Raw genomic sequence first — 25,655 nt, 5'->3', positions numbered from 1 at the left:
CGCTGATAAAAGAAAATTAGAAACCCCTAAAAACAACCCTATTAAGGTAAGAAATCTCGAGAAAGAATCCTCCAAGAAAAGTATAACCATAGACCTAGAATTACATGACTTTGAGAAGGAAGAGGAGAGAATGCATGGGGAGGAAAAGAAAGAGGGTAGCTCTAGGGAGAGAAGGTCATCTCATCTCCTGGCCAAAGATAGAAGCGTTAAAATTGAACCCAAAGTGACCACTCATGAATTTGTTGAGGAATTTACCCTAGAAGATGATGAAGCTTCCTCTAATGAAGATTTTAATGATGAGGAGTTTCATGTGGAAGAGGAAGAACATGAGGAGCACTACAAGGAGGAAATGGAAGGGGAGAGTGAAACTTCAAAGGATAGGGAAGATTCTAAACCGGTTTCCCTACCCCATAACTCTCTAGATGATGTAGATATGGTGTCCTACTCTCAGGATTCACCCTCTAGTATGGAGAAGGACAACACTAGGAAGTTGCATAACCAGATGATTCAATTGCAAGTAAGGGTTATGAACCTTGAAGCCAAAATTGAAGAGTACATGTAGGTTTACCATCAAATCGGGTAATTCCTTAAGTTCTCTATGCACCATCATTGATGACATAATGAGAAAAGTTTCCATGGGATTTGTCTTTGGACAAAGCATGATGAAGAAGAAAGTTAGGAAGTTATTGAAGCGAGGAAAACTAGACGAGGAAGACAAAATGCGAATACAACTCCCTTGGAGTAGCGAGTGGAGTGGAACTGGAACCTCATTAAGGAAGATTGAGTAGTTTATGTTTTTTTTTTTCACTCTATGATGATGTCTAGTATAGTTAGGCATAGTTGTTATTATGATTTTCTTATGAATAGGCCTGCGTGTTGTATGCCTCAAACTTTTATTAAAATTATCTTCTCTATTAAGTTTATGGACTCTTTATGTTTAGTTATTTATAGTTATGTTTTGGGTAGATGGTGGCTAGATCATAACAATATGTTTAGTTTTATGGACATGATAGTTTTTTATTACTTCTAAGAGATGTTGGCATGGTTTGATTTCTTTGGTTGTTTGAAGCCTGATTTTATGATGCTACTCTCTGATTTTGTTGTTTTGTAGGGTTCATGGCTCTTTCCCTGCTATCATAGTAAAAAAATATTGCCGCAAATGGATAAGGTTTGAATACTAATGGTGGATTCAAATCCATCTAAAAAAAAATTGGAGTAACCATTAAGCATGACACAAGCTGAGACATAAAACATATGGTTTGCAAAAAAGCCTTGAATTGCACTTTTTCACACAAGAGAAGTCTTTCACATTGAATAGATGCCAAATTCAAAAGATCACAAGTGATTAGAAATGAATTCAAAATTCCAATTTATCTATTGCATCCACCTACTTAGGGTTTTTCATCATAAATGCATTTTATTATTACACCTAAAAAAGTTGATACTTTGTTTTACCTAAAAACCCAAACATATTTGCAGATTACCACAAACATTTAGAATGCTCTGAAAATGCCCTCACAACACTTGCCATGCTTAATAAAACTTAGCATCTAAACTGCAAGGGGTTACATAAGAGCTTCAATTAGTTCTCCCCCTAAAACAATGTATACTATCTAGTTTCTAGAGGAATTATTTGCACCCTTAGTAGGTATAGATCCATCCACTACCTTTTCTTCCACACTCTCATTATATTTCTTCACCCATGTCATCTTCATCTTCTCCTTTTCTTCATTGACATCATTTTTCTTTACTAGACTAGAAGTATTGTCATTGCTTCCTCTATAGAACCTAGCAATGTGTGTTGATTTATTGCAGTTATAACAAATCAGACTTTGTTGCTGACCATTTCCATTCCTTCTTGTTAGGAATTGCATGGAAAAATATCAAATATATGCAAATAAATATTAAACACAGGAATAAAAAACACAGAAATAATAACAAAGAGGAGGCAATTTTAATGTTGTTTACCCAAACTCGGGCTACGCCCACCAAATAGAGAGTCTAATATTATTATCTAGTAAATCGAACTGATTACAACCAACAATCCCTTGCAACTCAATACCACTACAAAATGCTACCAATATTCTGTATAGAAAACCCTAACCCATAGCCTTTTTATCAAGACTTATGTCGGTTACAAAGTTAGGGTTACAACATGTGAGCCAATAGAAAAATGACACCCAATGCCTTTATAAAATAATAAGTCTTTTTGGACTCACGGGAAATTACCCCTCAACCTCACCCTTTATTGTGACAAGGAGTGCACCAAGGGTGCTACCCCTTGACCCCACCTTGCGGGCATTATCCCCAAACCCCCATAAAAAAATATGGGGTGAAACTGTGCTGATAGAAGTAGGGAACATTTAACCTATGAGTCAAATTAGGATCCATATAACAACACTTCTAAGATTATACATTCACTCAATAGCCTCATGCCCATATTTTTTGCATGCACAACAATATTTATTGAATGGTTAAGCATTTCTACCATAGTTTGTACATCCATTCTACACTATCCTACTTCTACATTCATTTTCTTTATGTCCAAATTTATTGCAAGAGTAGCATTGACCATTAAATGACTGATATCTTATCTAACTTCTACATTCACTAGCTCTGTATACAAACTTATTGTATGAAAAATAGTTACCATTAAAAGGTCATGAATAATTGGTCTGAGTAGGAGGAGGCTTCCTAAAATTCTTCTTGTTCTAGACTAGAATGAAATTCATTTGATCCTCATTAAGTTTCATCAATTCATCCTTAACCTTTTCCTTTCCTTTATCCCCCTTGTTGGGAGTCTTAGAGCTTGTACCTTTTTCAAATCTAAGTTTACCTTTATCTTTAGTTTTCTTCTAAGAACTTAACCTCACATCAAACATTTCACTTCCACCTTTAAGCTTCAAGCCCTTGTCCATTTGTTCTCTTTCTTTTCTTTTGTCTTTTCTCAACATATTTATTTTTTATTCAATTTTGATACATTCTCTAGATTTGATATGTAGCATTGTTTCACTATCATCAATGGTCTTCTTCCCATCTTCAACTTTCTTTCCTAGATACCCAATGCATTCTTCCACTTCCTTTTTCTTTCCTCTAATTTCATCCAGGTTGGCAAGAGAATCTCTAAGTTCTCCTTCCATATCCACTATAGCATCAATATCCCATTGATGTGGTTCCATACCATCCAAATCTCTCTTAGATTTAAAACATATTGTTCAAATCCCAAATGTAACTTAGCTGTTAAACTATTTCGTCATGATCCAAGCTCTAATACCAATTTTTGAACACAACCAAATATTGAGAAGGGGGGTGAATCAACATATATCAAAACTTAGACAAATTAACCTCTCATTTACCATTCATTGAATTTACCACATGTGTAGAAATAAATAATGAAAAAAATACAAAAGCAATCACACATGAACACCAATATTTCACATGCAAAACTGAATAAGAGAAAAACTATGGTGAGTGTACGCTAGGAAATGGGAAATCATCAAAGCATATCAAAAATAATCTAGCCCAATCACAAAAGCTCAAATGCAATGATCTATCCTAAACACACTCAATCAAGACATGAAAAGTGAAACATTCGAAACTAAAAATTAAGCAAACCAAATGTTGATCTGAATGCTTCCTTCATGCAGCTCCATTGTCCTTCTTTCTTCTCCAAATAGCCCTTTGTTTGTGGATCTCACCTTCAAGTGCACACACTTAATGTGAAAGCAAGATTGACATTGGCACAAGAATACTCAAAGCGTGATTGATTTGACAAAAATGATTAGAAAAAGTGATTAATTTGATGATGTGATTATCCGATTCTGTGATTAGATTGGGATTGAAGAAATTCATCCAATTTATAGAGAAATTGGAGAAGAAGATCAAATTAGCATGATTTCATTCAAATGGAAATTGCAAATCAAAAATGACAAATATGACAAATTATGACAATTATGCACTTTCTATGCAAAATTTGATTGATTGATAATTCATGACAATTTATGACAAATTTCAATGTCAAAATTGATTGATTGTCAATTACGAAAAATTATGACAAATTGAAATGTCATTCCCATGAAATTAGGAGAAAAATAGGAGAGAATTGAAATTAGATGAAAAATAGAAATTAGGAAATTAGAAAAAGAGGAAAAATAGGGAATTAGGAATTAGGAGAAAATTAGGTAAATTAATTAATAATTTGTCATTTATTAATTAATTCACAAAAAGAGGAATAATTAGCCAATTAAATAAAGATTTAATTGCGATGAGAAGACTTAGGATAAATAATTTATTAATCCTAGAGGGAGAAATGACAAACAAGGTTAAATGATTAAATCATGAAACCCTAGAAGATAAATTAGCAATGCGAGAATGACAATTAGGTCTTGATTGAAAGATAATTGACTTGATTCGATTTGATCATGATTCTGACTTGATAAAAGACCAATGTTGATGAATGATTTGATTGATAAATGCGGCAATTGACGAGGAATAATGACTAATTGATCAAAACTGACATCATTGAGAAGGCGACGATCGATGATAAATCGATCTCAAAATGACAAAGTTGACAAGAGGACAAGGATCAATGACAAAATAAATTGCAAGACGACAAGATTGAAAATGACCACGATCGATGACAAATCGATCGCAAAATGATAAGATTGAAAAGAGGATGACGATCGATGACAAATCGATCGCAAAATGACAAGATTGATAAGAGGACGATGATCGATGACAAATAGATCACAAAACCCTAATTAGGATTGACAATGTCCATAATGATGACAAATGAATACACACATTGATGCGATAGGATAAAATTGACCAAAATCATGACTGAAGATTGTTGTCGACAAGACCAATTTTGAAAGTGAGACAAATGAAGAATGTAGAAGAATGACTCGATGCTCGCAAATGATAAAGACCAAGTGCATGACATAGGAGAAATGTTAATGTGATGCAAAAACCTAAAATGAGGCAATGCGCAAATGTTAAAGTATGACTCCGCAAGCGTTGACCATTTTTAGACGTCTACATTTTGCCCCTCTTTGAGATAATGCAATTTTAAGCGTTGTTTCAAAGAACAATAATGAAAATGCCCTAGACAACTGACAATGACATATGCATGCCCCCTCGAGGAATTGGCTGGAAACATGCAGAAAAGAGGCCAATTGATCGATAAAAATGATAGAAGTGAATGGACTGACAATCGGAGACTGGATGCATGAAGGAGAAGCAATTGATGGAACAAAATACCGCAACCAGCATGAGATGGAGAGGATGCACGTCCATCTATGCACTAACAAAGATCTATAAATGAGACAAAGAGGGTGAAAAGAGCTCATTTGCACTAGCCAAAGAGGAGGATTTGTTGCTCTGGACAAGGACACTTGCAAAGAGATGGCAAGCATTCCAATGGTGGATCACCTCGGAGAACGTGTACACACTTACAGACAACTAGATGATGCGGGAGCAACGGTATGTATCTCAAAAACCCATATTTTCAATTTCATGAATTTGACTGGCTTGCGGGACATTGCGGGGCCCATAGGGGATGCAGAAAATGACTTCTGCGGTTGTGTGAGGTCTTTTGTGCTTGTGTAAGGGTACATAGGTGTAGGTTACATGACACAGGCACAAGAGTCAAGACACAAGCACAGTTGTGCATTGATAACCCTAAATTGGTCAAAAATGGCATGCAAATGATCCGAAAAGGGGGGATAAGAGTAGGATAGGTCAAAATGGATAAAGAACACCCTAATTTGGCCATGAAACAAAGAAATTTAGCCCGTAGGAGAAAACCCTAAAACTGACAAAATGTACCCCAATTGTGAGGCAGAGTCAACAGTATCCGTTGATCATGCGGGAGAACTGACCAGACTGTTTCATGCTACGACATAGACTCAGGAGCACGGATAGAGATATCTTAGCAGGACTTGGGATAGGAGGGACATCATCCATGAGACCTATCTGAGATGAGGAGGACAGAGGGAGCACCCGGTGACAGAGGCACATGCTCCTTATGATAGAGACATATGTAGTGTGCCATTATGTATTTAGCCTACGGGCCATACTTAGGATAGACAGTCCAATTTTGTACTCCGATATTATTGTGATATGTGGTATGATATGCATTGATATGATGGGATGCAATATGTTATGATTTATAGTTATTTTCCATGTATGGATGACTTATGCACTGTTAATGAATGTATTTGTATGTGCTTTTGATACATTTATAATGTGAAATGGATAAAATGCTTGATGTAATGCGTGATGGAATGCAAATGTACTAACTAATGAATGCAAGATGTAGCATATGGAGATCGGAGCACTAGACCGAACTGACTATCCAAACTGATGGAAGAAACATTAGTAAGAAGAAATGAGACAGAGAACAATTAGAGATGAAGAAAAACTTGCTTTCAGTAATGCACTTTTTAGGTGAGAACCTTTATTTTTATGTAGCAAAATGGATGCGTAGCATCATGGCATTGAAGGCCAGAGCTGAAATGCAACCCCTTTTGCAAAAGACAGACACATCACAGACAAAAGGCAATCACAATCAAAAAGAGAAAGGGACCATGAGCCATCTTGGTCACTCTAAATCACTCAGTGACATCATCTAGCAACATAGGAACATGATCGAAGATAAATCAATAAAAAGATAAGATGCACAAACTCAACCAAGTCAAAAAAACATCTTGATCTTCATTGTCAAAAGTTGAAAGTGCTGATAAGATGATCATGTTGTCTAGTTTCAGGACATGTGGTACCCCGTCTAAGACAGGACACAGTCTAGTTTCGAGTATACCACACCCTGTATAAGACCCATGATAGTAGTAACAAGGACAAATGATATTATTTTGATGCTGATTGATTGAGATGACAATGTTGATCAGTTTGAACATCTAGTTTGATTGAAAAAGTGCATCTGTTAATGCATGATTCTATTAAAGCATAGTGTTTGATTGCGAGTGTCATTGGATGGATGCTCAATGATCTGTCTTGTGCACAAAGGGGGTAATTTATTGCAACATGCTTGTTTTTGCGAGTTTTATAATTTTTATTTTTTTTTGCATTTTTTTAGGACTTTATTTGATTTTTAGGGATTTTTTCAGGACATTATTTGATTTTTATGATTTTTTCAGGACATTATTTGATTTTTTTTGGATTATTTCAAGACATTTTTCAATATTTTTAGATTATTTCAGGACATTTTTCCATTTTTTTTAGATTATTTCAGGACATTTTCCATTTTTTTTGATTTATTTTAGGATATTTTCAATTTTTTTTGAATTATTTCAAGACATTTTTCAATTTTGTTGAATTTTGCCCCCAGTGTCTAGCAAGGCAAGGAATATGACAGGTGAATAAATAGGCTTTCTGAAATGATGGTGGATAGAGGGAAGACAAAGGCCTTTATTATGGAGACAATACAGATGCAATTTTCAAGGGCTATGGCATGATGGGACAAGAGACTGGATATGACAATGTAAAGCAGTGACATGGCATGAGGGACATGTCAAGAGGTTTTTGAAACCATGTTTAAATTTTGTGTCCTTATGTTAGATCAAGATCAAGGAATGAAAAAGAATGTATGGATAGTGATAAGATATGGATAGGATAAGCAAGACCAAGAATGGATAAGGGACATGGACTGAAGGTCAAGGTAGGATATGGGATAGTGGCAGAAAGTTGCAATAAGCTAGGGAATATGGATGAAAGGTTATAATAAAAAAATGGAAAAATGACCAAAAGCTATGATAGACTAAAAGCTGCGAACAAGATGCATGATGCTCATAATGATCCTCAGCCTTGTCAAGATCAAAGGTGGAAAGGGAAACTAGACATGAGGGACAATAGGATATGAAGGGTAATTATATCGGTTCAATAGGATAATGAAGGGCAATAGGATATGAAGGAGGAAACCTGCCCCCAAGTGTGGTGTGCAAGAAGTTCATAGATTACGCATGACACCTGTTTGCCAAGTTTTCATCACGGTACTTGCCCAAACCACCTGTTTGCTAGGTTTTCACTAGTGGATGAATTATTTTTGCTTTACTTTTTTTTTCTTCTTTTGTCTCTTTTTTTTTCACTTTTTTTTTTTTTGTTTTGTATTTTGACTTTTTCAATAGAAGATGGACACATGATAGGGGATGGAAGAAGGACTCAAGAGTCTTTTTGTTTGGATAGTAGCCTTGAAAAAAAATGGACCATGACCTTTAAAAGTATGCTCAAAGACGTTGGTAGGATAAGGACATGGGAAATAAGATGAAACTAAGGCAAGGATTTATGTAAAGGATTGGATCATAGTGATCGAAGGATGGAAAATATGCATTGGATAATAGGTAGGGTATTGGAAGAATTGGGCGTCACTGGATGGAAATGTTGGCAAGATCGACATTGGCACACACCTTGAGGGGTGATGGACTGATGGAGGAAAAATGGATCTCAGATTGTGAGATTTGGATGGAGGAATAGGTTGGGATTTTGAGACATAAGGGCCCAAAATGGATGAAGAAGGTGATGGAGGAATAGACTTGGGAGGGTTGGATGGAGGAATAGCAACTTTGGATGCCAAGTTGGATGTTTCTTTAGGATTTTGTGCTTCAACGAGCCACTTAGGGATCCACATGGTTTTTGATTTTTCATGCTTTTGTGGTTCCTTGGAGTGCATTGCTTGCACAAGGGATTTAGGAACCCATATATATTTTGACTTTGCTTTATTTTTCTCAGTGGGCCTTTGTGACCTTTTGGATATTTCTTTTTCTTTATAGATCAAATTTTTCTTTGTTTTGACATGTCGATTATATTGGACATGTTGATCCTTGAATACATGTGGATTGCTAGACTTATGATGCTTATACTTGGCATCCAAATTGCTTGGAAGAGGGAATGAATGTCAGTGTGGATGGGAATGATATGGAGGCATGTGGGATGGATGGAAGGTTCTCCAAGATGTGTGCCTTTGCTGATGTTGCATAGGAGATGGAGGGATATAGGGACCTAGAATGGATGGAAGCGATGATGGGGAAGGTGGACATTTGGATTTTGACTTTGAAGGGATACCAATGCCTTGAGTGTGAGCTTTGTAGCCATGACCATTAGTATACTCTTTGATATGAAGGGGCTCTTGCTTATGAAGGTCTACTCCTTTGCCTTTATGAATATTTTGACTTGTAGGATACTCTTTTCTTTGGGAAGAAGATGTGAGTCCATTATGAGGTGGATATGATATGAGAGAAATAATGAGATCTTGAAGTGGATCGGATTACACCAAAGTGGAAGAACCCATTATGCATATCGAGGGTTCATGAACATCTTGCACTGACACGTTAGAATCATGAGGGGGATTAGGATCATGAGGGGGACTAGGATTGTGTAGTGGACATGGTTCAATGATAGGCTCTTCAAGAGATGGAATGGGAGAAATAATAGGATCATCAAAAAAAATACGATCTTGGAGTGCATATGGAGCATTAAGACAAGGAGACGGAGGAACAAGTGGATCTTGTGGAGGATCTAAAGGAAGAATTTGATCTTGACAAGGAGGAAGATCATTGGAATCCTCTTTAAAGGTGTTTTTCTCTTGACTTTCAATGGGATCATCAGAAAGGATGGAAGGGATATCTTGTTCTTTCTTAGGAAGTGGAATGCCAATGGGATTTGAAAGGACATTGTGTTCTTGGATAGAATTGATAGGAATAAGTGAATCATCGTGAGTGTCTAGGAACATGGGGTCCTGGTCAACAATTGGATGGGATGATAAGGTTTCAGGATCTTGATCTTGATTTTCCTTAGGACTCATTTCTTCATTCTCTAAATTATCCTCTTGACATGAGGTTGGACTTTGGATATGCATGGGGGATTTTGACAAGGGCTCGGTGTTTTGGGATGAAGGAAATGCACTTTGAACATTTGTGATGGATTCTGACAAGGAATCAATGCTTGAACATGAGGAAGAGGGACTTTGAATGGGGTCCTCTAAAATAGGTAATGGCAATAGAGTGCATGGTGGCATTGGGTCTTGTATTTTTGAAACATGACAAGGATGTGCATCATGAATTGGATTATTTTGGCAATCAATTATGGATAGCCCTTGGCTAATTGCATCCTTGGGTGTATTGTTTGATGAGGAAAACATGGAAGGTTCTTGTGAAACTTCTAGAGATGTAGGGATAGATGCCATTGGAGAGTCAATTTGTTTGTGGGGGGATGAGGCATTGCTAGACATAAGTGTATTATTTTGATCTTCCTCGAAGAACTCATTTGGTAATCTCCTTAAGATCATTGCAATAAAGCCACCTTTCTTTTGAGGTTTTGACATAGTTGTATCTGGAATTTGAACTTGTTTTTGGTTTAATGTCATGTTTTGATATTGGACTTGGTTCAATTGTTCCGACATGTTTGAAACTTGGCTTGGTGTGGGCTACAACCTTTGTTTTTGAATGTTTGGTTGTGGTTGTTGACATTTATATGTTGATTGAACTTGTTGATATCCCACCATTGGTTGAACTATTTGCTCACATTGTATAGTTGGTTGGACATATTGTTGAAATTGGACCATTGATTGTGTTGGTTGTATATGTTGGAAATGTTGAATAATTGGTTGTATTGGTTGAAAATGTGATTGATAGTAAACACCTTCTTGTTCTTCCTGTGGAGGCACATAATGTTGAAATTGTTGTTGTCTCTTTTCTTGAAATTGTTTCATCATCTCTATTTGTGAGAGGAGAGCTGGTATGTCTGATCGTTCAAGAAGAGATCTTACATCAATTGGCTCAATCTTTGGATTTTGACCTGGAAATTTTTGAAACATTTTGGACATTTGTGATCTATTCTTCTCAATGTTTTTTACTCTTTTTTCCAATATCTCCTCTTCTTGAGCTAGTTTCTCCTCTAGTTTTTGTATTTGGAGACTTGTTTCATCATAAAAAGTTTGATCCAAGTTCTGAGACATGTAGAGATTAGATTGACATGATTGATTGCTCAATTGTGATGGCATGACTTCATAAGAAGGTTGAGATCTCATTTCAACAAACTTGTCACTATGAAAATGCAATATTTTTGGAATTTTTCAAGGATAATGTATGATATGCAATTAAATGCAAACTAGATAGATGAAAATGCAATCTATGGCACGAATGCAACCTATGCTTTTTGTTGTTTTTTCAAGATTTTGACAAACTTTTGGAATGCAATTCTAAAAGAGACCATTAGAAAATTGAAATGATGTCTAGACCTCAAAGGACAAAAGGACCAAGTGACAAAAGGACAAATTGACAATGTCTCCCCTATATGCTTGGATACTAAGCTAGGTTTGACGAAATGACATTGATGACAAAAGATAAAAGGTTTGATAAGGTCTAGACTTCCTAACAATGACTTAGGGTTTATTCAAAGATTTGGATTACTCAAGTATGACAAAACCTAGTTTTGACACTATATGCAAAGGGATAATTACTATGCAAATGACCTTAATATAATATGGTAATGACCTAAACTTAATGAAGAGACCTAGGGTATGCAAATGTGACCTAATGTTATGAGGACAAGGATGCAAATGCAAATGTATGACAATGTCAACCTAAGACAAAACCTAAGGTTCAATTATGAAATGGTATTACTCTAATGCAAGACGACACATGCAAATGGATGACTTTTATTGATATGCAAAGGAGTATGACTTATATGGAACCTAACCTTGGTAGTTAACAATGACTTTTGCAAAATGCAAACCTAGGATGAACCTAAATCTAAGTGACATGAATGTTGAGACAAGATTTTGAACAATGTTTGACAACCATGTTTGAAGGTGTTTTGAACTTCGTTGGATGAAATGTTCTTGTGTTTAACCTTGTTTTGAATCAATTTGTCTTGTTTTGAAATGAGATGCAATTCAACTTTTGACAAGCAAAGAAGACAATATATTTTAACTTAGAATCAAGACAATCATGCTCATTCACACATTTCTTAAGGTAGGCAAGGACATTAGGTACTTGAGAGGTAGACTCATTATGGGATTCAAGGAGAATACATAGATGCTTGACCCCATGGGCTCCCCTCCATGACACTCACTTCTTAGGGTAGCCAAGCATTAGTCCCCATGGAAATCTCCCCATGGTGAACTTAGTATCTCTTCCAAGTATCCGAACTTGTCCTTCTCAAGCAACTAGAAGGGTTTTTGGCCTCTAAAAACAAGGTATTTAGTAAGGATTTCTGTTAAGTGTTGCTCCTTGATGTCACACAAGCGTGATTGAGACATTAAGCCCACCAAGATACCAAACAAATGTAGTTGTGCAAGAACAATTTAGACTATGAGGCCCTACTTAGATGTTGATATGAGAAAGAGTTCGAGGGTCATCACTTCCCAAGTAACTACAATTCCCACGTAACCCTTCCTTCAAAGCTTTTGCTCATCAGGTATTTGTTTATAGTGAGTTAGAATGCCAAGGTATTCTAGCCGTACTCACTTTGGGTCATTCCCTTCTCACGATTATCACTTGCTTGCAAAAGCAAATGGTCAGGAAGGCAGGGCCTCTAAAGGTGACACACAATCAAAACAATGAGCATGGTATCGAAGATCTCGATTTCTGATCACCCTAAGAAGGATGAGAGCATACTCTCCTACTCCAATGTCAAACTCAACAAACAAAGAAAACTTAAATTCATTCCATCCTATTTAGAAATCACACTAGGTGCCTAAATATTAATTGCAAACACAAAGTTTAGTTGTAATCCAAGGCAACCTGCAAAAACCCAAGTCAAAAGTTTGATATGCTTATTCTTTGACTATCGAACCTACATAAAGCATGTTAGTAGTTTCATTTGTTGTCTTTGCCATGCATAATGCCAAGGTCCTGCACAGATAATCAGTACCAAAAACCAAAAAAGCAGAAATAGAATGGAAAACAAACCAATTTTTAAGCAAAACACTACCTTTTTACCTCTATTTTTGGAATTTACACAGGCGCAGAACTCATGACACAGGCACAGGTTGTCCTTAACACAAGTGCAGAATGCATGACATAGGTGCAAGTTGTCTCACATAGGCACATAAGTCCCCAAAAAGCCCTGCATTACCTTGTTTCTTGGGTTTTTGACCAGATGTAGATCTGAATGCTCCTTCATGCGGCTCCATTGTCCTTCTTTCTTCTCCAAATAGCCTTTGTTTGTGGACCTCACCTTCAAGTGCATAAAACTAATGTGAAAGAAAGATTGACATTGGCACAAGAATACTCAAAGCGTGATTGATTTGACAAAAATGATTAGAAAAAGTGATTAATTTGATGATGTGATTATCTGATTCAATGATTAGATTGGGATTGAAGAAAAAGATCAAATTCGCATGATTTCATTCAAATGGAAATTTTAAATCAAAAATGACAAATATGACAAATTATGACAATTATGCACTTTCTATGCAAAATTTGATTGATTGATAATTCATGACAATTTATGACAAATTTCTATGTCAAAATTGATTGATAGTCAATTATGACAAATTATGACAAATTGAAATGTCATTCCCATGAAATTAGGAGAAAAATAGGAGAGAATTGAAAATAGATGAAAAATAGAAATTAGGAAATTAGAAAAAGAGGAAAAATAGGAAATTAGGAATTAGGAGAAAATTAGGTAAATTAATTAATAATTTGTCATTTATTAATTAATTCACAAAAAGAGGAATAATTAGCCAATTAAATAAAGATTTAATTGCGATGAGAAGACTTAGGATAAATAATTTATTAATCCTAGAGGGAGAAATGACAAACAAGGTTAAATGATTAAATCATGAAACCCTAGAAGATAAATTAGCAATGCGAGAATGACAATTAGGTCTTGATTGAAAGATAATTGACTTGATTCGATTTGATCATGATTCTAACTTGATAAAAGACCAATGCTAACGAATGATTTGATTGATAAATGTGCCAATTGACGAGGAATAATGACTAATTGATCCAAATTGACATAATTGAGAAGGCGACGATCGATGATAAATCGATCTCAAAATGACAAAGTTGACAAGAGGAAAAGGATCGATGACAAAATAGATTGCAAGACGAGAAGATTGAAAATGACCACGATCGATGACAAATCGTTTGCAAAATGATAAGATTGAAAAGAGGACGACGATCGATGACAAATCGATCACAAAATAACAAGATTGATAAGAGGACGACGATCGATGAAAAATCGATCGCAAAACCCTAATTAGGATTGACAATGTCCAAAATGATGACAAATGAATACGCAGATTGATGCGATAGGATAAAATTGACCAAAATCATGACTGAAGATTGTTGTCAACAAGACCAATTTTGAAAGTGAGACAAATGAAGAATGTAGAAGAATGACTCGATGCTCGCAAATGATAAAGACCAAGTGCATGACATAGGAGAAATGTTAATGTGATGCAAAAACCTAAAATGGGGTAATGCGCAAATGTTAAAGTATGACTCCGCAAGCGTTGACCATTTTTAGATGTCTACAGTGAGAACTATCTCACTATATGCAAGAATAGTTTCCAATGTTTAGGGTCAAGCTCGAGGAGCTCATTGCCCATGATGTGTACTTGCAAAACTAAGGTGAACAACCTCAAGGAAAGATATAAAAAATTGCAAACATTGAAAATCACTTCTTTAGGGCAAGATACATTACATATAAGAGAGATACATAAACATGATTGAATCCTAGGGAAACACATTTGTTGATATTTTGATTATAGTTCTCTATTAAAACACATATGAAACTATCTTCTTTACCATTCTATTTTACCTATGCACCTTTGCACAACTTCACAAAATTGTTTACACAACACACACAACTCATACATCCATCTCCAAATTAATTTTATCTCTTATATACCATTCACATTCAAAATGACATCAATTAGGTCAATATAATATGATGTAACATGCTAGATTAGAATAGTCGGTCCAAAACCAATATTCAATATATTGTGGAAGGAAAACTAAAATGTGTGAGTCATAACACCATGTTGTTACAAATTCCTATCCATTCCAAATAATCTCCTATAGACTTGTATGCTATCACATAAAAATAAACATTATAAGTCATCTCCAAATGAGAAAATAGTTAACACACACCAACTCAACTAACACTAATTACAATGCAAACCACCAAAAACAAATGTGTATGCTCTTAAAAGTATCACATGATATCCAGAACACTAAATCATTGAACCACATCACCAAATAATAGGAGGTAGGGGAATGCAACACATTACTATACATTGCCAGTCTATCACTGTGTAGACCTAGACCTGAACTTAAATTAGCACAACTCCAACTGTAAACCAAGTGAGGATCTAACAACTATAATATAATATGTATTTACCTCCACTAACATCATATTCCAACTAGATAAAACATATGTGCCAAAGTGCAGGCCAAAACTTTGATGAACTTTGACAAATCATTCATCGAAACAGTCATACTTCACAAACACCAACTATGGATCATTAAAATCACCTCCAAAGCTCCAAAAATTCTATATTATAACTTTATATACCATCCAAAATGTTTATAACTATATACATGTGTGGGTGTGTGTGTGTGTGTGTACATGTATATGTACATATATATGTACATATATATATATATATATATATATATATATATATATGTATATGTACATATATATATATATATATATCTAAACAAACACACACACACAGATATATATATGTACATACATATATGTATGTATGTATATACATCCATATGTACATATATATATCTATGCACACATATACATATATATATATACATATATATGTACATATATATATATATGTACATATATATGTACACACATATATATATATATGTATATATATATGTACACACACATATATATATATGTACATATATATGTACATATATATGTATATATGTGTACATATATATATATATGTACATATATATGTATATATATATACATATATATGTATATATATATATACATATATATGTATATATATATGTACATATATATATATATATATATATACATATATATATATATATATATATACATATATATATATATATATATATATATATATATATATATATATATATATATAAACACACACACACACACACAAATATATATATGTACATACATATATCTATGCACACATATATGTATGTACATGTATACATGTATATACATATGTGTGTATATATGTATACATATATGTATATATGTATATATGTATACATATATATATATATGTATATATGTATATATGTATACATATATATGTATGTGTATATGTGTAGTACCCTTACTCGTTTGAACTGATATTTTGTTCTTGTTATTCTCAGTGGATACATTATCATTTGTTATTCAGAATTATATAACATTGTTCCATGTTTTATCTGATTATGAGATATATAATTTATTTGCAGTATTTATGTACTTATGTTTTATGACATTATATGGTTCATTGCTATGTACTGACACTTTACTTCATCTATGCACTGTGTGTTGTGTATCTGCGAGTCTATGGGATGCATGGGGACGATTTTCTTTCACTCATTTCGGTGAGATAGGGAACGTCACGATTCTCCTTCATCGGTGTGCATGATGTGTTTTCTATATTGTATATACGCATGTGTGGTTCGGTGATGTAGGATATTGCAGGTACAAGTACCAGGTAGGTACGGGGTATCATCTCCACCTGGCTTCATAGGTTTGAGCGTGCCTTATATTTTTTGATGGAAGTGGAGGAGATAGTAGTTGACCCTATTTTGTTCAGTTACAATCGGGTGAGTGTCATAAGTTAGTCGTCCTATAAGTTGTTGACCTTCGTATTTTATTGTTTGATCTTTTATGAGTAATTGCTTGATGTTTTCTCAGTTTGTGTGTTTAGTGATTTTAACTACTTCATGTTATGTTTTATTTGTTTATGAAGGGTGAAAAATTGTTCATATTGTGAATTAAATAGTGATGCGAGGATTTAACGTCCTTCATGTAGAGGTAGGTGAATTATCGAAAGGATATTCAATGTTTGGTTTTCAAATTATACTAAAAGTTATACGTAATTTTATATGTTGATTCAGACTCGGACATATATATATATACATATGTATATATATACATATATGTATATTTATACATATATGTATATATATACATATATGTATATATATACATATATACATATATATATACATATATATACATATACATATGTATATATATATATATGTATATGTATATATATGTATATATATGAATATATATATATATATATATATATATATATATATATATATATATATATATATATATATATATATATATATATATATATATATATATATATATATGTGTGTGTGTGTGTGTGTGTGTGTGTGTGTGTGTGTGTGTGTATGTATAGGTAATTAGGAGTCATGCTCAATTATTGTGAAATATGATTACTCCATGAATTTTGTATATATGTATGTAATCATTTCAGGTTAAAATAAAAGGTTTATGTTTATATATATACGTATTATATAAGAATATGGTTCGACAATATATTTGTATAAATTAACCATATACAAGTAATATGCATGTGTAATTATAGAAAGTCACATATTGTATAAAAGTGGCAGGTTTTATTAGATAAGCGGCTAAAATTGACAAGTCATTATATATATATAAATAAATTTAAAATTTTAAAATAATAATAGCAAATATGATTAAGTCGCGTGCTAAAGTTATATATTCAAAAGCTGGTGGGTTTTTTGTTATCATATATTATAAGATATTGATACTATAGAATACCAAATTAGAATTTAATTCTTTGATTAAAATATAGAAGTTTAATATAAATATATTATCAGTTATGTTAAACTTAATATTAATGCTACTAAGGGTGACGGTTCCTCTTAGATAATGACTGTTAGAAGAGTTGATAGTCAAGCCGATAGTCAAGCCACTGTAGCTGGTCGACTTGGCATATATTCCTCACAAACCACGGTGTAATGGCAGGGAAACCGGTTTATTTAGTCGACCCTTCTACCTTTCGATAAAGCATGCTCCACATAGCAAGTAGAAAACGAGGGCTATTCCACGTAACAACCACTTCTCCACGTTCAAACTCTTCCATGAGCTACAGTTCGTTTGCATCTAACTGCAGATTGGCCGATTGAGGAGGGAAATAGATTGGCACGTAAGGTGAAGATTGAAACATAAACCTTAGTTTTCTCAAAGACCTGGCAGATTAAACACACATTTCGCTGAATGCAAACACATAAGTATTCGATGTAATATACCGGTCTCTCCACCCAGCCGATAATTGCTATAATCTCGAACAAGGAGCGCAAAGAGCTATAGTTAACTAGAGATGGACTCCAAACGTGGAGGAACAAGAAGAGTTGGAGGTAAAAGAGTTTTAGTTAATAGCTATTACTAAGCCCTAGATTTAGGAGAAGCGATGGATGACTTTTAGTAGAAATAGGGGTGGGAGTAGAGAGGAAAGGGAGAGAAGTCATTTTGGCAATCAAGAAAGGACGATGGATTGCAGAAAGAAGAAGAGAGTTAGAGAGTTGTTTTTTTTTAGAGAGGATATTGTTTTGATAGTATCAAGAGAGTTGTTTTTTTTAGAGTTGGAAAGTATTGGTGAAAAGGATTGCAAGCAAGGCGCATTTATCAGAAAAGGGCGTTAAGGTCTTCCACATTGATCAACATTTCAATAGGTCAGGAATTTCTTAGTTTACGATCATCAATATTTACAATCTCTGTTATATGTCATGTTTATTGTCTTCCTTATGAAATAGTTATGGTTATGTTTTAGTTATCATTAGGGATTGTTAAATAAAATCATATAATAGAAGTTGTGATTACGTTATGACTATAGAAGTGGAATAGTGTTTAAGTTCAAATTGAACACTTGTTATTATATGGAAGAAATGTATGGTTGCGTTCAAAACCTAGTTATTAAGATTTATTAGACGTAACTCTACGAAAGTCTGGGAAGTAATAGTTTACTATTGATATGTTACAGAGATGGTACGAGTTAAACAGACAACACACAAATTCGTGACAGGTTATGCTCACTACTTGAAAGTCAAGAAAGTTTCTTTGACACCTGTCAAGCCCATTGTGGATGACAACCCTACTAAAGAGAACCTAGCTCCTGAAGAGAGCAAAGAGATAGAAAAAGGTTCTACTCAGAGTCCAACTAAAGAAGCTACTACTGAAAAAGGAAAAGAACCCAAGCTATAGTGCTCGCCTGAAAAGCCAATAGTTATAAGTTCTGACTCGTTGGAGGTGTATATCCCCTTAAGCGATAATGAGTATTTGGGGTACTTTCCCCTAAGTGAAAGCAAGTCTGAAGGATATACTCTTTTAGATCATGTAGAGTCTGACGAGTGCAATTCTTCATTTTTTTCGGAAGAATGATGTAACACTCTAGTGTAAAAATAAAAAAAATATAAATAAAGACATTATTCTATGAAGAAATGTATTATGTCTTATTGTAAGACTTCCTTGATGAAATAAATATATCTATTTTAATCTTAGTCTATGGTATAAGTGGAAATTATTGAGGTTGCATACCTATAATAGTTAACAAGAGTAATAGAACTCTTAAAACATGTTAATAAGTGTAAAATTCTTTGTTATACCAACCAAATTGTTCCTTGTGTCTTGACAACGTATATTCGTATTGCAAGTTAATTTTGTGATAGGTGTTGGTACGTAAGATTACCTTGTTTATATGGTGGTTACAACTAAGTACATTGAGTCATGATTGTTAGTATGTCTTGTGTACTATGTTTTGTCCAGTTATTTAGATGTATAACCTTAAGGAAATGAGCCTCTGTGAGTTGTTCGTAATGGTCAACCTTAGGTTAGTAATTATGTATCTTTCATCCGAGGTAGGTCAAAATTGGGTATGGCTGTCTGTGTCGCCATAGAGTTCTATAGATAGAACTAACCTGTAGTGTCCTAAGAGAGAGAGTGTCTTTCGAGCAGGGGCCGTGCTCGAAGTGGTGACAAGATAACCCGTTGGAAGTTGGTTAAGAAAGTGAAAACCTAATAAATGACTAGGGAAGGGTAGAATAAAAGTTAAATAGAATAATGTGCCTCACACATAGGTGAGTGCTAGTACAGGACTCATAATGTAGTGAGAAGGCCTAGAATGGAAAACTTACCACCTTGTCTTTGTCAGAGGATTGGTAATGTCCGCATGAGTCTTAGTTGGAATCGGAGGTTCAGGAGAGGTTACCAGGATAACCCAGGATGGGGGCCAGGACCTATGGAGGCTGTACCATGGTATCCACCATAAGACATGCGATGACACTTTCTCCTTGGAGTCACTAGTGTTTTGTGAGTTGGGTCACATGATTGTAAGTGTAGTCTTGTAGTCCTTTCATTCTTGTTTCATTTTGCTTGCTTGAAGGTTATCTACTATCTCCAGCATGGTGGGGTGGTTCCCTTTCGGAGTCACATGGTCGGGTGGTAGTGTCACTTCCCATCGGATGTATTGGTACATACCTTCAGGCAAGGAAAGACTTTGCTGATGTTCTTGGTTCGTAATTCATGTACCAGCTCTTGTTCCTAACCATTATTCAGTTGAAAACTAGAGGTTTTGAAAAGAAACTTATGTAACTTTCATTTTGTAACATTTTAGCTCATGACGTAATTTTCTTTTTTGAAAACATGTATTTTCGAATATTGAAAGAAAAGAAACATTGTAATATAAGCTATTTCAATTACTTAATTCTTTTGTCTATAATATATGATTGCTTGAAGTATTTTAAGTTCTTTCATTGTAGAAATTTTATCTTAAATATTTAATTTACGAAGTAATATTCATTGGTAACCCTTAGGAAATTCAGGTGTTATACTTCTGCTATGATATTAGATGTGCTAAGGTTTAATTCATGCACTTAATAAAAAAAAAAAAAATTATTTCACCCTTAGTTGCATAGATTATGATGTTCTCCTCTAGGGTTCCTGACGGGGCACTGCATTTGGTATCAGAGCACAAGCTTCAACATTGGGTACTCTGGGTTTGTAGTGTGCCTATTCAACTTGATTGTTTTTTAATTTTAGGTCTTAACATTTGTGTTTTCCTTGTTTATCCTTGTCATAAATCTGCATCTTTTCTCTTTTGTAGTACTCGGTCATGGCTAGGAGAGCTAGGGGAGGTGGCCGTATGGGTGGTCGCTATAGAGGCAGAGGTAGAGGAAGAGGTGGAGAACGAGGCCGTGGTTCTGATCATCATAGTCCTTCACCACCACCTACTCATGTTAGTGCTGAGCCAAAATAGTCTATTCATCTGGACTTACCTTGTGCAGAAGAATAGGTTCCCGAAAGGGAAGAGCTGAGACAAATGTTTCAGGAGGTTCTTGCTAGGTTAGGCCCTAGGCCTGAGGTTGTTCAACCAGTTCTAGAAGAGAGAGAGAGGGAAAGATCACCTAGAAGGAGAGGGATTGGAAGCAATGAAGATCCAGTTTCTTTGGGTCACATAAAGGACTTGATGAGGTCCAACCCTCCTATCTTTAATGGTATGGGTACCGGTCTAGAGGCAGAGACTTGGCTTATCGGTCTGGATAGGTGTTTTGCTATGTTCCCATATAGTAGCAACACCAAGGCAAGATGTGCTATTATGCATCTCGAAAACTTCACGTCAATCTACTGGAGACTGGAGGAGGAAATGATTGGTGTGTGCATTTACACTGTGACATGGGAGCTATTTTTGGAGAGATTCAGGGCACGGTTTCTCTTGCCCCAGTGGAAATAGACTCGGGCAGATGAGTTCCATGCATTGTGACAGTATGGTATGATGGTAGACCAATATGAGCATAGATTCTATGAGCCCAAGTAGTATGCTGGAATTGCTAATAATGAGGCTATGCTTGTGCAACATTTCTTGAGGGGCTTGAATGATCGCATTAGTGGAGGTGTTAGGGTGTTTGAGCCAACTTCAGTAGAGACAACTGTGGCAAAGGCCCGATTGGTAGAGCTAAACCTTAGCCGTGCTCTTGGTGGGCAAATAGGTGTGCAAATAGGGAGTGCTCCTTCTAGTGGGAATAGAGCTTGTGGTAATCAGTTTCAGTCAGCTGCACCATTTAGGGCTCCTCAGGCACCTGCTAAGGGTGGACCACAGCAGCAACAACCATCAAAACCAAAAAAATTCTAGAGCCAGAAGGGTGGCAATGCTCAATTTAAGAAAAATAGAAATTGGCAGAGAGGCAGACAGGGCCCTACAGGGGAATCCTCGCAAAGTGCATCTCATGCTCCTAGCCAGGGAAATTATCAGCAATCTAGTGGTCTGACAAGTAATAGAGGAGCTTGCTTCTCTTGTGGGTAGTATGGTCATAGAGCTACGCAATGTCCTCAGCGTTTCCACAACACAGGTAGTCAACGGCCGGCAGTGTCAGAGCCTACAGTGGGAGATGTAGGCAGATCTCACAGAGTGTTTGCAGTGGTGGATAACCACCAAGCTGATCATCAGGGTACAGTTATAGAAGCAGCAGGTATGTTGCATGGAATCCCTATCTCTGTACTTTTTGATTTCGGTGCTTCAGATTCTTTCATTTCTTTGTCTATTATGGAGTGGTGTGGACTCACGTCTACTAAGGAGATGAATAGGTGGCAAGTAGAGTTGGCTATAGGTGTCCGTGTTTCTGTAGATGCCTTTATTCCCAGTTGTGAGTTGAATCTAGGAACCATAGTTACTTTAGTTGACCTTCGAGTCATTCCTTTGGGTTCTTATGGCATTGTGTTGGGGATGGATTGGCTAGCTTCTCATAATGCTCATGTAGATTGTCGCAAGAAGACAATGGAGTGTTTAGATGACCTTGGCAAGGAAGTGAAAATTGTTGGAGTTCAGAGACCAATATCCTTACATATGATCTCTGCTATGCAATTTAAGTGGTGCATGTGTAGAGGGTGTCAGCTTTATGTAGTTACTCTTAAGGACATGGATGAGTTAAAGAGTCGAGAAATTGCTCTTGATAGTCACCCTATTCTTCAAGAGTATGCTGATGTATTTCCATTGGATATTCCTGGTATGCCTCCAAAGAGAGACATAGACTTTCACACTGATTTGGTTCTTGGTCCAGAACCTATTTCGAGAGCTCCATATCGGATGACCACTCAGAACTTGAGTGAATTGAAGTTACAACTAGAAGAATTGTTAGCCAAGGGCTTTATTCGTCCTAGTGTTTCTCCTTGTGGTGCGCCTGTTATCTTTGTTAAGAAGAAGGATGGTTCTCTTCGATTATGCATTGATTACCAATAGCTGAATAAGGTAACCATTCGGAATCGATATCCTTTGCCTCGTATTGATGATATTTTTGATCAGGTAAAGGGAGCCAAGATATTCTCTAAGATTGACCTGAAATCTGGATATCACCAGTTGCGTATCCAGGATGCAGATATTCATAAGACAGCGTTTCGCACTCATTATGGTCACTATGAGTTCACAGTAGTACCATTTGGGTTGATGAATGCACCTTCAGTTTTCATGAGCCTCATGAATGGGGTTTTTCGCACCTACCTTGATCATTTTGTCCTTGTGTTCTTAGATGACATATTAATTTATTCTAGAACTATGGAAGAACATGAAGGTCATTTACAATAGGTAATGCAGTGCTTGAGGGAAAACCAACTTTATGTTAATTTGGCAAAGTGTGATTTTTTTCAATCAAAGGTAAACTATCTTGGTCATATAGTTTCAGGGGAAGGTGTATCTATGGATCCGTCAAAGATACAAGCCATTGTTGATTGGCCAGTGCCAACCAACGTTTCTGAAGTTCGGAGTTTTATGGGTTTGGCCAAATACTATTGTCGATTTGTTTAAGGCTTTTCTCGGATAGGTCACCTGATTACTTCTCTACAATGAAAAGGGAAGAAGTTTGTTTGGTCAGAACAATGTGAGTCAGCTTTTCGTACCTTGAAGGAACTCCTTGTCAGTGCTCCGATTTTGGCAGTTCCTGATCCATCTAGAGATTTTATAGTATGCACAGATGCCTCTTTGGAAGGTATAGGTGCAGTGTTTATGTAAGATGGATGAGTGGTTTCTTATGAGTCTCAAAAACTCAAGAACCACAAGTTGAACTATCTAGTTCACGATTTGGAGTTGGCAGCTGTAGTTCATGCTTTGGTTAGATGGCGTCATTTTCTGTTAGGGCATCATTTTGAACTGCATAGTGATCACTGTAGTCTACAGTATATTTTCACACAACCAAATTTGAATGCTCGACAATGGAGATGGATGGAATTTCTCTGCGAGTATGATTTTGATGTTCGATACATTCAGGGGAAAGAGAATGTGGTGGCAGATGCTTTGAGCTGTAGGCGGCATGAAGTTTCGGTATTGTCCCTTGGAGTTGACTCGAGAGAGAGGATTCTCAGAGTTCTCCCTCAGGATACTTGGTATCAAGATGTTAGAACCATGATAGAGTCTGGAAGGCCTTTAGAGGGAAGATATTCTGTATATAATCTTGAGGTAGATAGACTTCTTCATCACCATGGGCAGATCTATGTACCTTCTTTAGAGGATCTTCGTGTCTTGATCATGACTGAGGCCCATTGTGCACCTTATTCGGCACAGCCAGGTGTCAAGAAGATGCACACAAATCTTAGACAAATTTATCATTGGGAAGGCATGAAACGTGACATTGCTGATTTCGTGTCAAAGTGTTTAGAATGTCAGTGAGTGAAGGCAGAGCATCAGCACCTGGTAGGGCTTCTTCAACCTAATTTGATACTGAATTGGAAATGGGATATCATTTCCATGGATTTCATTGTTGGGTTGCCTATCTCTTCGCATCGGCATGATGCCATCATGGTCATAGTTGATAGGTTGACTAAGATTGCTCATTTTGTTCCTATTCAAGCTTCCTATACAGCAGCAGTGGTGGCATGAGTCTTCTTGGAAGAAGTAGTGAAACTGCATGGGGTTCCGAGGTGGATCATCTCTGATAGAGAACCTGTCTTTACCTCAGCTTTGTGGACCTCACTTCAGCATGCTTTGGGAACTCAGTTGAACTTTAGTTCAACCTATCACCTAGAGATGGATGGATAGACAGAGAGAGTGAATCAGGTTTTGGAGGACATGCTTCGTATGTATGTTATGGACCAGCAGTCGCATTGGGAGGATTATATCTACCTTGTAGAGTTTGCGTATAACAATGGATATCATAGCTCCATAGGTATGTCCCCCTTTCAGGCATTATATGGTCGTCCTTGTCGTACTCCTTTGAGTTGGGATCAGTTAGAGGATAGGGTGCTTATAGGTCTGGATATTCTTCGGGAGATGGAGAAACAGGTTGGGCAAATTCGAGAGCATTTGGTAGCTGCATAGGATAGGCAGAAGAAGTATGCAGATGCTCATAGGATAGATCATCAATTTTCTATTGGCGACCATGTGTTTCTAAGAGTGTGTCCACGGAAGAGTCCGATCCATTATGGAAAGGGTTCTAAGTTGGTGCCTCGGTTTGTTGGCCCTTTTGAGATTCTTGACAGGATACGTCCTGTTGCTTACCGCCTTGCCTTGCCACCGAGTCTATCCTGCATCCACGATGTCTTTCATGTTTTAGTTCTTTGACCTTATCACCCTGATGTGACAAATGTTCTTGATTGGAACTCTTTGCAGGTCTAGGACGGGCAGC

The sequence above is a fragment of the Cryptomeria japonica genome, chromosome 7 (genome assembly GCF_030272615.1).
Source record: "Cryptomeria japonica chromosome 7, Sugi_1.0, whole genome shotgun sequence".
Taxonomy (NCBI): Eukaryota; Viridiplantae; Streptophyta; class Pinopsida; order Cupressales; family Cupressaceae; genus Cryptomeria; species Cryptomeria japonica.
Note: the sequence above shows the minus strand (reverse complement) of the source record.